This window comes from Ursus maritimus, unplaced genomic scaffold, assembly GCF_017311325.1.
Source record: "Ursus maritimus isolate PB19 unplaced genomic scaffold, ASM1731132v1 scaffold_12, whole genome shotgun sequence".
Lineage (NCBI taxonomy): Eukaryota > Metazoa > Chordata > Mammalia > Carnivora > Ursidae > Ursus > Ursus maritimus.
In genome coordinates, this window is record NW_024423564.1 from 21,798,092 (window position 1) to 21,810,232 (window position 12,141).

The 12,141-nt window shown below is 37.9% G+C and overlaps 1 protein-coding gene across 1 annotated transcript in view; it reads right to left on the reverse strand.

The window, feature by feature from the left end:
- PALMD (palmdelphin) overlaps window positions 1–12,141 on the reverse strand; it is a 48,804-nt gene that overhangs the window by 36,331 nt on the left and 332 nt on the right. The gene's annotated exons all lie outside the window — the stretch shown is intronic.

Sequence of the window (12,141 nt, forward strand, 5' to 3'; positions counted from 1 at the left end):
GACGACGCAAGATATTCAGGAGAAGGAAAAGAGTTTGGTAGGGGAGATGGTGAATTCACACCAAGTTTGAGGTGTCTTTGGGACAACCAGGTAGAGTTATCTGGTGGGCAGTTGAAACATTGGTTGGAGAGAGAGATGAGGGGTCAGAGCTAGAGATGTGGGAGTTTTAGAAGGGATAGCGCAAGTCTGTAGAGGGTCAGAGCGTGACAGGAGACATATTTATGAAAAGAGAAGGAGAACTAAAGACAGATCCTTCATGAAGCACCTACACTGAAGGAGTATAAGAGGAAGGGAATCCATATGGAATTTTATTTTGCAGTCAATCAGAAATTATAATAGAACTCGACCAATTTGGCTAATTCAATCAGTCAAATGGCTTCAGATTCATTCTGCTCGAAGCCTAGTATCTTACAATTTCATGACTAGCTTTGCTGACATTTTCATTGCTCAAGGTCTCCAAAGGACAATAATAGAAGCTGCTTATTTGGATCTAAGTACTACCAACAGTGCAGAACTTCTTGGTAATGTGCAGATAATGGTAACCTGGAAAGAACGGGACGTGATAACACAACATTCCTAGAAAAGAATCCTGAGCATAGTTAGAGGTTTACTAGATTTCATTGAAACTTAGATTTCTAAAATTCTTCAAAGCTTCTTTAAAAAATTCTTGAAAAAGGGACAAGCATTTCAAGAGGGAAGATAGACCACAAAGCTTGGGCAATTTACAAGTGGAAACATGGCTACACAGTTACAAATGATCTCTGGTAAGAAGAAAAGAGTGCTACTATAAGCAAAACAAACCAAATAGTTTGGTATCACCGGGAGCTCTCCAATGAACTCATGAAACCAAAAACGAAGATTAGCAAGTGGTACTTATTTGTAATAGTGTGAATAAAGGTAAACAAAATCTGGGGTGATGTGAAGATGAGAAGCATGTGAAAAACACTGAGGGCACACAAGGCATGGGTGTATAAATAATTATATACACTTAAGTTATATTGAGAGCAAAAAGGTAAAGGCAGTCATTGGACTACTGCTGAGATACATAGTATAAGAGCAACATGATGAGAATAGAAATATTCCATTTCTATTTTGCTTCCACATTTTTGATTAAGGAGAATAATCTTAACCCTGGAGAGGGTAGAGCAAATAAGCTTAAAGGAAAATTGAAGCACAAGAAGAGATAGAGCACTGAAGATAGAGCCGCTTAGACTCTGACGGGTTTCATTTCAGGGAGTAGAAAAATTTATAGACATGACAAAATAATAATAATAATAATAATAATTATTATTATTATTATTATTAGAGAGAGAGTGAGCAGAGAGAGGCAGAGGAAGAGAGAGAATCTCAAGCAAGTTCCACACCCAGCACAGAGCCCCATGTGGAGCTTGATCTCACAACCCTGAGATCATGATCTGACCCGAAATCAAGAGTCTGATGCTCAAGCGACTGAGCCACTCAGGTGCCCCAACATAACAGAAAATTATTGTCGAGTAACCTTGGAATCTTGGGAGAAGAGGTGTCTGAAGACTGACAGTAGCAAATGCCCCAATTTTTGGAAGAGGGACAAAGGGGAACTATAAATATTTAAAGACTGGTGAACTTACTGGTTAACCCCTAGCAAAGTCGTAGAATGAATTATTAAACAATGTTGTATTTAGACAAGCAATGTCGGAGAGATAACATTCGATTATTAAAAATGAAGCATTTAAAACTAACTTTATTTTCTTCTGCTTCATTTTTCTAGATCGGCAGATGATGAAGGTTATGGTGGTTGCAACAATAGCTAACATTTACCGATAAGTTTTTGTGAGTCCCGAACTACTTAAAGCACTTAGATGTATCAATTTATTTAATCTTCCCCCATATTTCTTTGAAGTGGGGATCCATTTATTCCCATTAGGTAGGTGAAGAAATTGAGAAGTGAAGATATCTAGATCATGGAAATTCAATATACCTTGGTTTTAGCATGGCTTTGGACAAAGTTTCTTATTTTATTCTTCCAGAAATTTGTATAAATTCAAACAGAAAAAAAATTTAGTTGAAAGTGATTGTCTTAACATTAAAAAAAAAAAAAAACCAATGCCCCGTAAGAAGAGAGAACACTAAAATTAAACCCAATAAACCAATACACATAACCATATCGTGGTAGCTTTCTGGCTCAGAATTTTGAGGGTGAAGTAGGGTGTGCTGGAAGATTTATTGTTAGAAACTGCTCCAGGTCAGCTAGTTTTAGGAGTCAATGAAATCAAAGATGACCAAATCAAGATATCGAAATATCTTGTCTATTAAGAACATTGGACCCCAATTAATGATTAATTTTATTCTTAATAAACGTAAACTATGGAACTTTGTAGAATATGTTAATTGTAGAAGATTAAAAAAATCCAGACAACTTTAAAGAAAAATATAAAAATCTGTCATACTCCCACAGCTTTAGAATTAACTACCGGCCACATTTTGGTGCATTTTATCCCATTTTTTCTTCAATATACCCAAACCACAGATGTGCACCCTTACACAAACACACGTGCAAACCACACGAGGGGGCCCATGCGCAGTTCGTATTCCAGCTTTTGCACTTAATACTGTGTCATGAGTGTTTCTCATGTTACTAAATTTTATTATTAAAAATATTAACTTTTATTCAGAATATCATAATTTGCTTAATCAGTCTCCTTTTTTTAATTGCTCCTGAGGCTATTTTGAATCTTTTGCTTCTATAAGTAGTTGTGTGATGAAGTTCTTTGTATGAAAATTTTGGACCACTTCTCTCTGGTTATTTCCTCAAGATCGGTCCCTAGAAGTTAGTTACCTAAGGGTAGGGATGTTTTAAAAATTCTTAATACAGATTGCTAAAAAGCCTTCAATGAAAAGTTGTTTTAACTTACATTTCTACATAACAGTGTCTGTCGCCTTACCCTTACTAATTTTTAATATTGCAAGTAAAAGATCCTTTAACAATCTGAATAGGGCAAATAGTATCTCATTTTGATGTCTTATTGAGATTTCTGAGATTAGTGTGGTCAAATATTATTCCTAATTTTCTTGGCTATCTGTATCAATTATTTTTTAAATTGCCTGTTTCTGATGTCTACCCATTTTTCTGTAAAACCTATTAATTATTTACTTATTAATGTGTAAGAGCTCTTTGAATTAGGGATAGTAACCTTTTGCTTGTTATAGTAATTGCAAATACTTTTCTTATTTGCCTTTAAATTTTACTTCTGGTGTTTTTAGAAGTATTGAATGTTGAGGCGCCTGGGTGGCTCAGTTGGTTAAGCATCTACCTTGGGCTCAAGTCATGATCCCAAGGTCCTGGGATCGAGTCCCACATCAGGCTTCCTGCCCAGTGGGGAGTCTGCTTCCCCCTCTGCCTGCAGCTCCCCCTGCTTGTGCACTCTTTCTCTCTCTCTCTCTGACAAATAAATAAATAAAATCTTAAAAAAAAAAAGAAGTACTGCAAGTGTTTTTTTCTCTATTACCTTTATGTTTTTAAAATCTTTATCATCTGAGATACAGTAATTATTCATCCCTATTTTCTTCTAGTTTCCCAAAGATTCTTTTAAAAAAGCCTCTTTAATCTAGCTGAATTGATTCGGTTTATGGTAACTGCTAAGGATCTATTATTTTTTTTCTAAATTTTTGGCTGATCTGAAGCTTTATCAAATGATTCTTTCTATTGACTGACTTTAAAAAAATTTATTAATTTTATCATTTACTGACTTTTATCATTTGCTGATTTTAATGTACATTAGGGTGCGGTTCCGTGTTACCTGCATAGTTGGCTTTTGTACTAATATTACACAGTTTAGATAATGTGTTGATGATGTAAATTAATATTTTATTGATCAAGTTTTCAAACTTTATTGATTTGTCTAAAATGTCTTAATTAGTAGTAGCTGTTTTTCCACTTGGACTTTGGAGTTATTTTGTTAAATTCCTATAGAAACGAAATTGAAAATGCAACCAACTCCTTATCCATCTTACTCCCCACCAAACCAAAAAAGCCAACCAACCAACCAACCAACCAAACGACCCCCCCACATGTCCTGATAGAATTTTAAGAGTCATTCCTAATACTAATTATCATTATCTAGAGATAATCAGAGTTCAATACTGTTGTATATGATTTATTTCTGCATGATAGACTATGGCTCATATAAAATTGGAGGTGTTTTTTACATATTTAGTAATCTGACTTATTTTTAATATATCATGAATGCGGTGATATGCCGTATCATTAAATAGTCTTCTAAATTATTTTTAATGACTTCATGTTATTCCATTATATATAATATACACACATATATTATACTATATATGTATACACACACATACATATATGCACTATATTTACTCAGCTAAATTCCTATTTTTAGACATTGAGTTCTACTTTCGTAGTGTAAGAAATGACTTTGCTATGTCGTGAACATCTTAGGAATCCATTTTTGAGTGCATCTCTTGTTTTTCTTTAGTATAAGTTCCTCGTTGATGAAATTCTAGGTCAAACGATAAAACTATTTTTAAGTTTTCTTTTACCAATTGCCAAACTGTCCTGTTTAGCAATTTCATGCTGCAACGAGCAGTGAACAAGAATGCCTCCTTTGAGGATTTTGATTGGAATTGCATTACACATAAAATAAATTTGGAAAAATATGACAACTTTTTTGTATTCGAGCTTCACCTTGAGGAATGGTGTGCCTCTCCAAACACATATATTACTTAGTAGTTTCATTACATAAATTCTGCACATTTCCCTACCTTAGTAGGTATAAAAGTATAGAAGTTTTTTTCCTATAAATCTTGCACATTCCTTAAGTAGGATTATTTTCAGCTTTCAACAGGTTTTGTTTTGTTTTTTTTTGTAGCTATTAGGAATGGGATGTTTTCGTATTACATTTTCTGACTACTGTTTTTCGGAAAGCTATTGATTTTTGTACATTCATTGTGTATCTGGCTACTGAACTTTCAAGTTAATGCTTATTCTTAACTTTACAGACACTGAAGCTGAGGACTAGAGAGTTTATTAATTTCCCCAAATGGTAGGGTTGGTCCAGTGTTGGAATTGGTATTGAACCTAAATTTCTATAACTCTAAAGATGATGCTTTTTTATACCACCCCTTATCACTTCTCAAACCTGTCAGTAGAAATACAGTTCCCCAAACAAGTGACGTTATAGAACTAAGCACTCTGTATGGGTCAGAATGTTCTGTTCGACTCTGAGCACCAAATTTTAAGAGTGACACTGACATTTCAAAGAGTGTCTAGAATGAGCCTCTGATAGAAGCAATGACTGAAATCAAGAGAATGAAGCCATATGGCTTCAGTGGCTGGTGTTGTGATGAATGGGTGGGATGTTAAGGAAACTAGATTCTGAGCTCAACACCGAGGGCTGGTCTCAAATGGAAGGGGGTACTGGGTGAGGTATTGATATACCTGATGTTGGAAGGGTTCGAGGAGAAGCTGGGTGCGCATCTTTGGAGCACGGCATAGCGAGGATGGGAATATGGACATTCTCTAAGTTTTCTTCTGTTAGAATGGGAAATCTCTAGGTTTTATCCTGGTTCTATGATTATTTCTGCATTCTAGTTCTGAAACGCCCTCATTCCTAAGTTATCCGTGGGAATTGGATGTGGTTATCACTACTGCTTATGGGCTGAATGAAAAACCACACATTTTCTAAACCTTATTTATCCAGTAACTTTAGTCTTCTTTCGTAGCCTGACAACAAATTCTGACACATCCCGAAATAAAACTCAGTTTGTGTGCTACTTGTTTATTCCTCTGTCTGTCCTCTCCTGTTTATTCTAATGAATAGCAACAAAACAAAACAATGACAAAGAATAAACACAAAATAAACCCCCAAATAATCAAGGGATGATGGTAAACTTGGTGGTTGTCTTCAGTGAAAAAAATCTTCAGCTTGATGGCATTCATTCATTTACTCATTCATGATGGTTTGTGTGTATGTGCGTGCGTGCGTGTGTGTGTGTGTGCGTGTGTGTGTGTCTGTGTTGAGCTCAGTGCTGGGGAGCTGTGTGAGATGCAGTGATGTCCCTGCCTTAAGAGATCCTGGCTGGAAGGAAGAGACCATGTCATGGAACTGGGATGGGACGAAGGTCACAAAGAGTTAGAGTATGGGATACTCTGGGAAATGATGCCGTCCCAGCCCTGTTGAAGCAATTACAAGTGCTTTTGAAATGGCATCACATTCTCTATTTTGCCACCTCTACTCCTCGTGGACTGGGGAAAGCAGAGGAGACTGTGAGGGCTGAAGGGCTGGTTTGGGTTAGAAAATGTGGTTAAGTGAAGCAGAACCTCCGTAGATTCTTCTCTTTGCTCCACTTCAAACTCTATTAAGAGTGAACCACAGAGGAAGTTCTAAATGGGGTGAGGTTTGTGGTTTTGGTGTTTCTTAGAATTTATTGTGATGTTGTGGTCAGAGAGTCTGACAAGCAGAAGAACTGACTCACGTTGTGCTATTTAACTAATCCCTTAACTTTTCATGGTGTTTGGTTTTCCGCCCACAAAATGGGGATGGTAACATCTGCTTTTGCAAATACTCATAGGATATTTGGACAAAAGAGCAATGGATGTGAAAGTTTTATATATTTTAGCTATGTATATTTTAAAGCCGAAGTGTCTTGTGACAGCAGGTGCTGTTATTATCATTATTAACCTTGGAATTCTTTCACTTAAGAGACATCCTTTATGTTCTGGCCCCGCGTGCATAGGAAGATTTTGAGCAACAGTCGTAGCTCATCTGAATACATTGCACCCCTAGGTCAATCACAGACGCAATTACACATGGAAAACTTGGTGCTTAGGACAGGAACCGGTTTTGAGCTCCATTCAGAGCTTCAGAGAAGAACCTGGTTCCATGTCTCCAAGGGCTTGACTGAATCCACTCAGTCGCTGGGGTAGGTTATAGGGAAAAAAAACATAAGTACAGATCTCACTCAAACTGCTCCTATGGTCTCTCAGGAAGGTGGACATCCCACAGGCTTCCTGGTGAGGGAACTTGTGGAGGCAGTCAGTTCTCAGGGAGTCTCTTCCCCAGGTGACATCCCTGTCTTTGAAATCAGTTACAACATTTGTGTTTTATTTTAGGAGAAGCTAGGCAGTTTGAGACGAGATGAGGCAGCGTTCGCCCTGTTTGAGTTTTAGCCAGAGCTCTGCTACACTTGTTGATCGTTTAGTTAGACTTCAGAGCTTAGACTCTGATTTATTTCAGTCAGAATTTTGTAAAGAAGCAGCTTTTGTTTTTTAACCATCGGTACTATTCAGAAGGTTCCTGGGGATCCTTGTCAGGAGAGGTCTTTGCAAAGTAGCATTATCATTCCGTAGCACACTGGAAAAACCTCGCCCTGTTATCAAAAAGCAGTTTCCTTAATAACTATCAAAATTATTATACCTCATCACATGCTGTCCTTTGTGGGTGGGCTATTATGTTTGGCAAAAATCTTGGTACAGCACATTTTGTTTGAAGAAACCTTTCCCTCTCTGGAAGAAACATGCAATCTCAGTATGGCACTGTGGAAAATTGTGCAGAGGCTTGATTGTTTGAATATCCTAGCACAGGACCTTTTTATTTAGGAGATTCCTGGGTCTCCATGGACCATTGTTATGTGAATGCCTTTAGATGCCCAGGACACATTAGAAGGTCTTCCTGTAGCTTTGTCTTAACCATGAGGTACTTCGGAACAATGGTGCCTTATGTGTTCTTTTAGCCATTATTATTTTAAGAAGTTCTCAGAACTCTAAAAGATTCAATGATCCAAACGCACGTGAGGGTATACCTTTAGGAAAGTTCCAGGCTGCTTGTTCTCGTTTTTCACTCTCTCATCTGTACTGGCAGAATGAACGGGGGAGAAATGTATATGGCGGGCCCAGGACATAGAAATAGGGCTGGTATCTTGGGCAAGTGACCTGTGAAGACATACTTTGTACCACTCTGAGAAGGGCCCAGCATTTCATTTAATGCTGTGCTATTGCTGCGTTGATATTTTGAATGCTTTTTGAACAAGGGTCCCCACATTTTCCTTGTATACTGGCCCCGTAAATTATATAGCAGGTCCTGCTTTGAGGCCCTAAACTGTCTTAATAACTTCTAGAAGATCCCAGATATGGACAAAAAGGGAACGGGATGAGGTGCGGTGTCCGGTGACAGGCCACACATGCTAAAGAAATAGCTAGAACTTATGTGTGTTTGTTCTTGTTTTAATATTGGCCTTCGTATTGGGTGGATTTCTGTTTTATGCAAAGAATTTTCTGCCTCCCAAATTGCAATGTTTACAAGTCTGAAAAAATTCTTTGGGAGTGGAAAGAAATAGGGAGTGAATCTGGGGAAATGTGAGAGCTCCTTATTATTTTGCGTCACGAGCGGCTTTGGCTGGCAAATCTGGCTCTGTTGCTCAAATTCCAGTGTCAGGACTTTATATGGCTCCCTTCCAAATGGAGTCAGTCCTAGGCAGGTGCTTGTTGTTGTGATTAGTACTGTTGTCTCAGAGCTCACCTCCTTCACATCTATGCTTCAATGTCACCCTCTCTATGAGGCCCATCCGGCCAACGCCACTGTGATCCATAGCCCACTCCCACCCCACTCCTGACTTCCCTTATTTCACTTCCTTTCATTTAACAACATGAGGCCTGGCGCACAGTAGGTGCTCAGTCACCATTAATTGAACAAAGGAATGAAGGAATGAGTTCATAGCTCACATTCCTAACAAGTAAAGATAAACCTTGATGAGAATAAAAACGTTCACTTTATTCTTATCTCTTTACTCACCAGCTGGGTCTGTTCTCTGAAAAATTGATTCTCGTTCTCAGAATTCTTCTGGGGTCAGCCCTCCAAAAGTGCTACTTTTATGATCTCTAGCCAGTTTAAGGTCTAGGAGTTTTCCAGTCCGAGTGTCCCCATGTTATTTAGGAACTGTATTTTCTAAGGTCATAGCGGAAATGGAGATAAGATAACGTGCTCCTCGGGGAGGAGGATGTCAAGAGCATATGGAATATTACTAATCCTCAGGGGATCTTTCTGTTTCTGGGGGGAATTCATCTGGGTCTTTTCACTGGTTTTACTGTGGGCCAAGTTTCCTTCCAGAGAGTTCTGTCGGGATAACTGTCAGTCCTTCATCACACTCTTCCTGTGGAATGCTGGAAATATTAGTGCTATCTATCCTAGTAATATTAAAAGTGAAATTCAAATTACTAGTCTACGTCAGTAGCTCTTCTTTTGTATAAAAACCGGCTATTTGTTAAAATATGTACTAACTCGAAAAGAGCCTCAAGAGACTTTTCATCTAATCAGTTTGAAGCAGTCCTGTTTTTGAGTTACAGCTGAAAACTGAACTCTTTGCCTCAGAGATACTTTGACGATTAATTCAGTGAAGGAAGAGTTAGTACATGGACAAAGTAATGAAGGAAGAACGTGAGAGTACGTGAATAAAATAGAACCCATATTTGGTGTACCCAAACTGATTTACTGGTTTTTAAAAAATCGTTTCATAATTTTTTTCTTTATTCTCTTTGAGTCTTCGAGAAGATTTCTGACAATCTAAAATTCAATTTACTGATAGGAGAAATGAATGACACAATTACAGTATTAATTTTCAATCTGAGAGCCCAAATGCCACATTCCATCTACTTACTGTGCTTAATTTGTTTTTTTTTTTTTTTTTTTTTAGAGGAACAAGAGGATGGGCACTTGGTTCTGTCAAGTTATAGGCAGAGACATTTGTTTTTTTAGCTCTTTGCAGTGGAAATAATGACTGCTTGGACACTCAAAACCAGGTGGGATAAAGATGACAGTGCACATCATCTCATTTCACAGTGAGGAAATGGAGGAACAAATTTTAACATAAAAATCAAATAGATCTGAGTATAGAAAGGGTTTTTGTTTTGTTTTGTTTTTTCTTTCCCTAACAAAGTCTGTGAGTGGCTGGGTTTGGGTACCTTGAAAAAGGCATATGATTTTGCTCCTGAAGTAACACAAACATTGTTTCAGTGAAAGGAAATAGGAGGAAAACAGTTAAAATGAGAAGATTGTGTCTGAGTTTTAGTTTAGGTCAGAGATTTTGAAGATTTTAAGTACTTCCCAGAGTGAAACAGTCCCAGCGAATTCTCTGGATACCGTATGTTTTCATTTTCCCAGGGGGGATGGGGCAGTGCTGAGGTGGCTTCCTGGTAAAGCAAGGGTGGAGAAAGCTGGCATCTCCCAGGGTGTCTAGCAGGAGATGAGTGGATGTGTTGTTTCCATGGACACACCACTGCTCCATTTTCCCCTCTAGGTTGTGACAAATGGGACTGGGCTTTGCCTGGTGAGGTGGAGGCTAGTATGAATTTATTCCCATAAACTCTTCTCCCGATTTTTCCCCCTGTAACCTTCATATAAGCATATTACTTCCAAGGTAGAATTACTTTGTGATCTTTGGAGATTTGCTTAATTCCTTCTAATGGGATATGTTCAGGCTAATGGAATAATTCAAAAGTAGGGGTGTCTGTGTGTGTTAATCAGAAAAAGCACACACCGGTATATTCAGGAACCTACTTACTCTCTTGCCTGCTTGGAGGGCGAGATACCCCTTGTTCTACCTCTATTTGCATTTGGAACCCTCAGTGCAAATTCCTAATCTTCCGGAATAACCGCAGGCAGTCATAGCTTCAGACCATGTGCTGCTTCAGTAGGAGTTCTAAGGTGCACTGGAGGTAACGAGGGCTTCAGTAAGGCTGTGCTACAATTCAAGAAGGAAAATGGGGAACAATGGGCTTGGTGTGTGTTTCCCCAGCTACATGATAGAGTTTCGTAAATCAGGAGGCAGAAGCAAAGGCTGAGCTTGTGCCCACACAACTCACACAATGTAATAAAGTAACCTTTAGACAACAGCTGTAATGCAAAGAGCCCATGCCAAAAACAACAGAGCAGAGCCGGGTTCCTGTCCCTTAAAGCCTGACAGCTGAAACGGTGGCTGAGTTTAAAGACAAAAAAAAAAAAAAAAAAAAAAAAAAAAAAAAAAAAGAACAGAACTAAACAAAACAAACAATAGTTCCAAAGCGAAGTTTTCTGAAGAAAGGGAAATGTACTAATTAGAAGTTAGACATTTCAAAAGCATTGTCTTGTGGAAAAGTGCCAATGGTATTGGTGGACGTCTGGACTTCTGGTTCCTTACTATTGGCTGAGGAAATGTTTCAACTTCTTGAATCCTTTTTGGGTGGAACTAAGACATTGTAACCATTTAATAAAAATTCTAAATTTGGATTAGCATTATTATTTATGCTACGGGAACTGGAAGAGCAGAGAATAATATCTTCCTACCCACCCTGATTTAGCATCAGTTTTTAAAAAGTACTCATTTCTTCCTGACTGCTAATTTCAGTGGCAGAAAATGCTGAGAAATTGGGATGTGGATTTCCAAGTTTTTAGAAAATTATATCACAACTTATAGCTAATCATAAATGACTGTGTCACAGATTTCCAGGTTACTGCCAAATACAGGATTTTAGAAAATTAAAAAAAAAAAAAAAGCTGGATCACTTAAGGAAAGTAGTTTATTTCTTGCTTCAATTCTTTCCCAGAACAAACATAAAAAAATGCAGTATTTTCTTTCCCGGTATTAACGAGCTATTTTCCAAATCCCCTGCATTGCACGCATTGCATTCCTTTATCAGGATCTTACTCAGTTTGTGACTCTGCTGAAAACTGATATCTAAGAATTAATCTGATACGTGCTTTTACCTACTTTCCTCTTGTTAAATACTGAGTTTAAGTAAAACGACATTCATTTTAGTTCTTTTAGGCTCTCTGGAACATACTACCACACTGCCAATAAAAAGTTTCAAGTGGTTGGTTTTATGCTTTCTCTCTCCCCCTTGTAAAGGAGTTTCACTTTGGGTGTATTCATTGTTTTAAAAAGTCTCTAAGTTGAGGATCTGCTTTTTACTCTCCTGTCTGGCAAATACCCGTTGAAGGAGAAACTGCCTTGTTAAGGCACTGAGAAGGTGAACGGCAGTGAACCGAACTGCCTTCCACGCTTCTGACTGCTCTTTAAAACGCCGGCGCAGTTTTTTTTTTTTTCTTTTCTTTTTTCTTTCTTTCTTTCTTTCTTTCTTTCTTTCTTTCTTTCTTTCTTTCTTTCTTT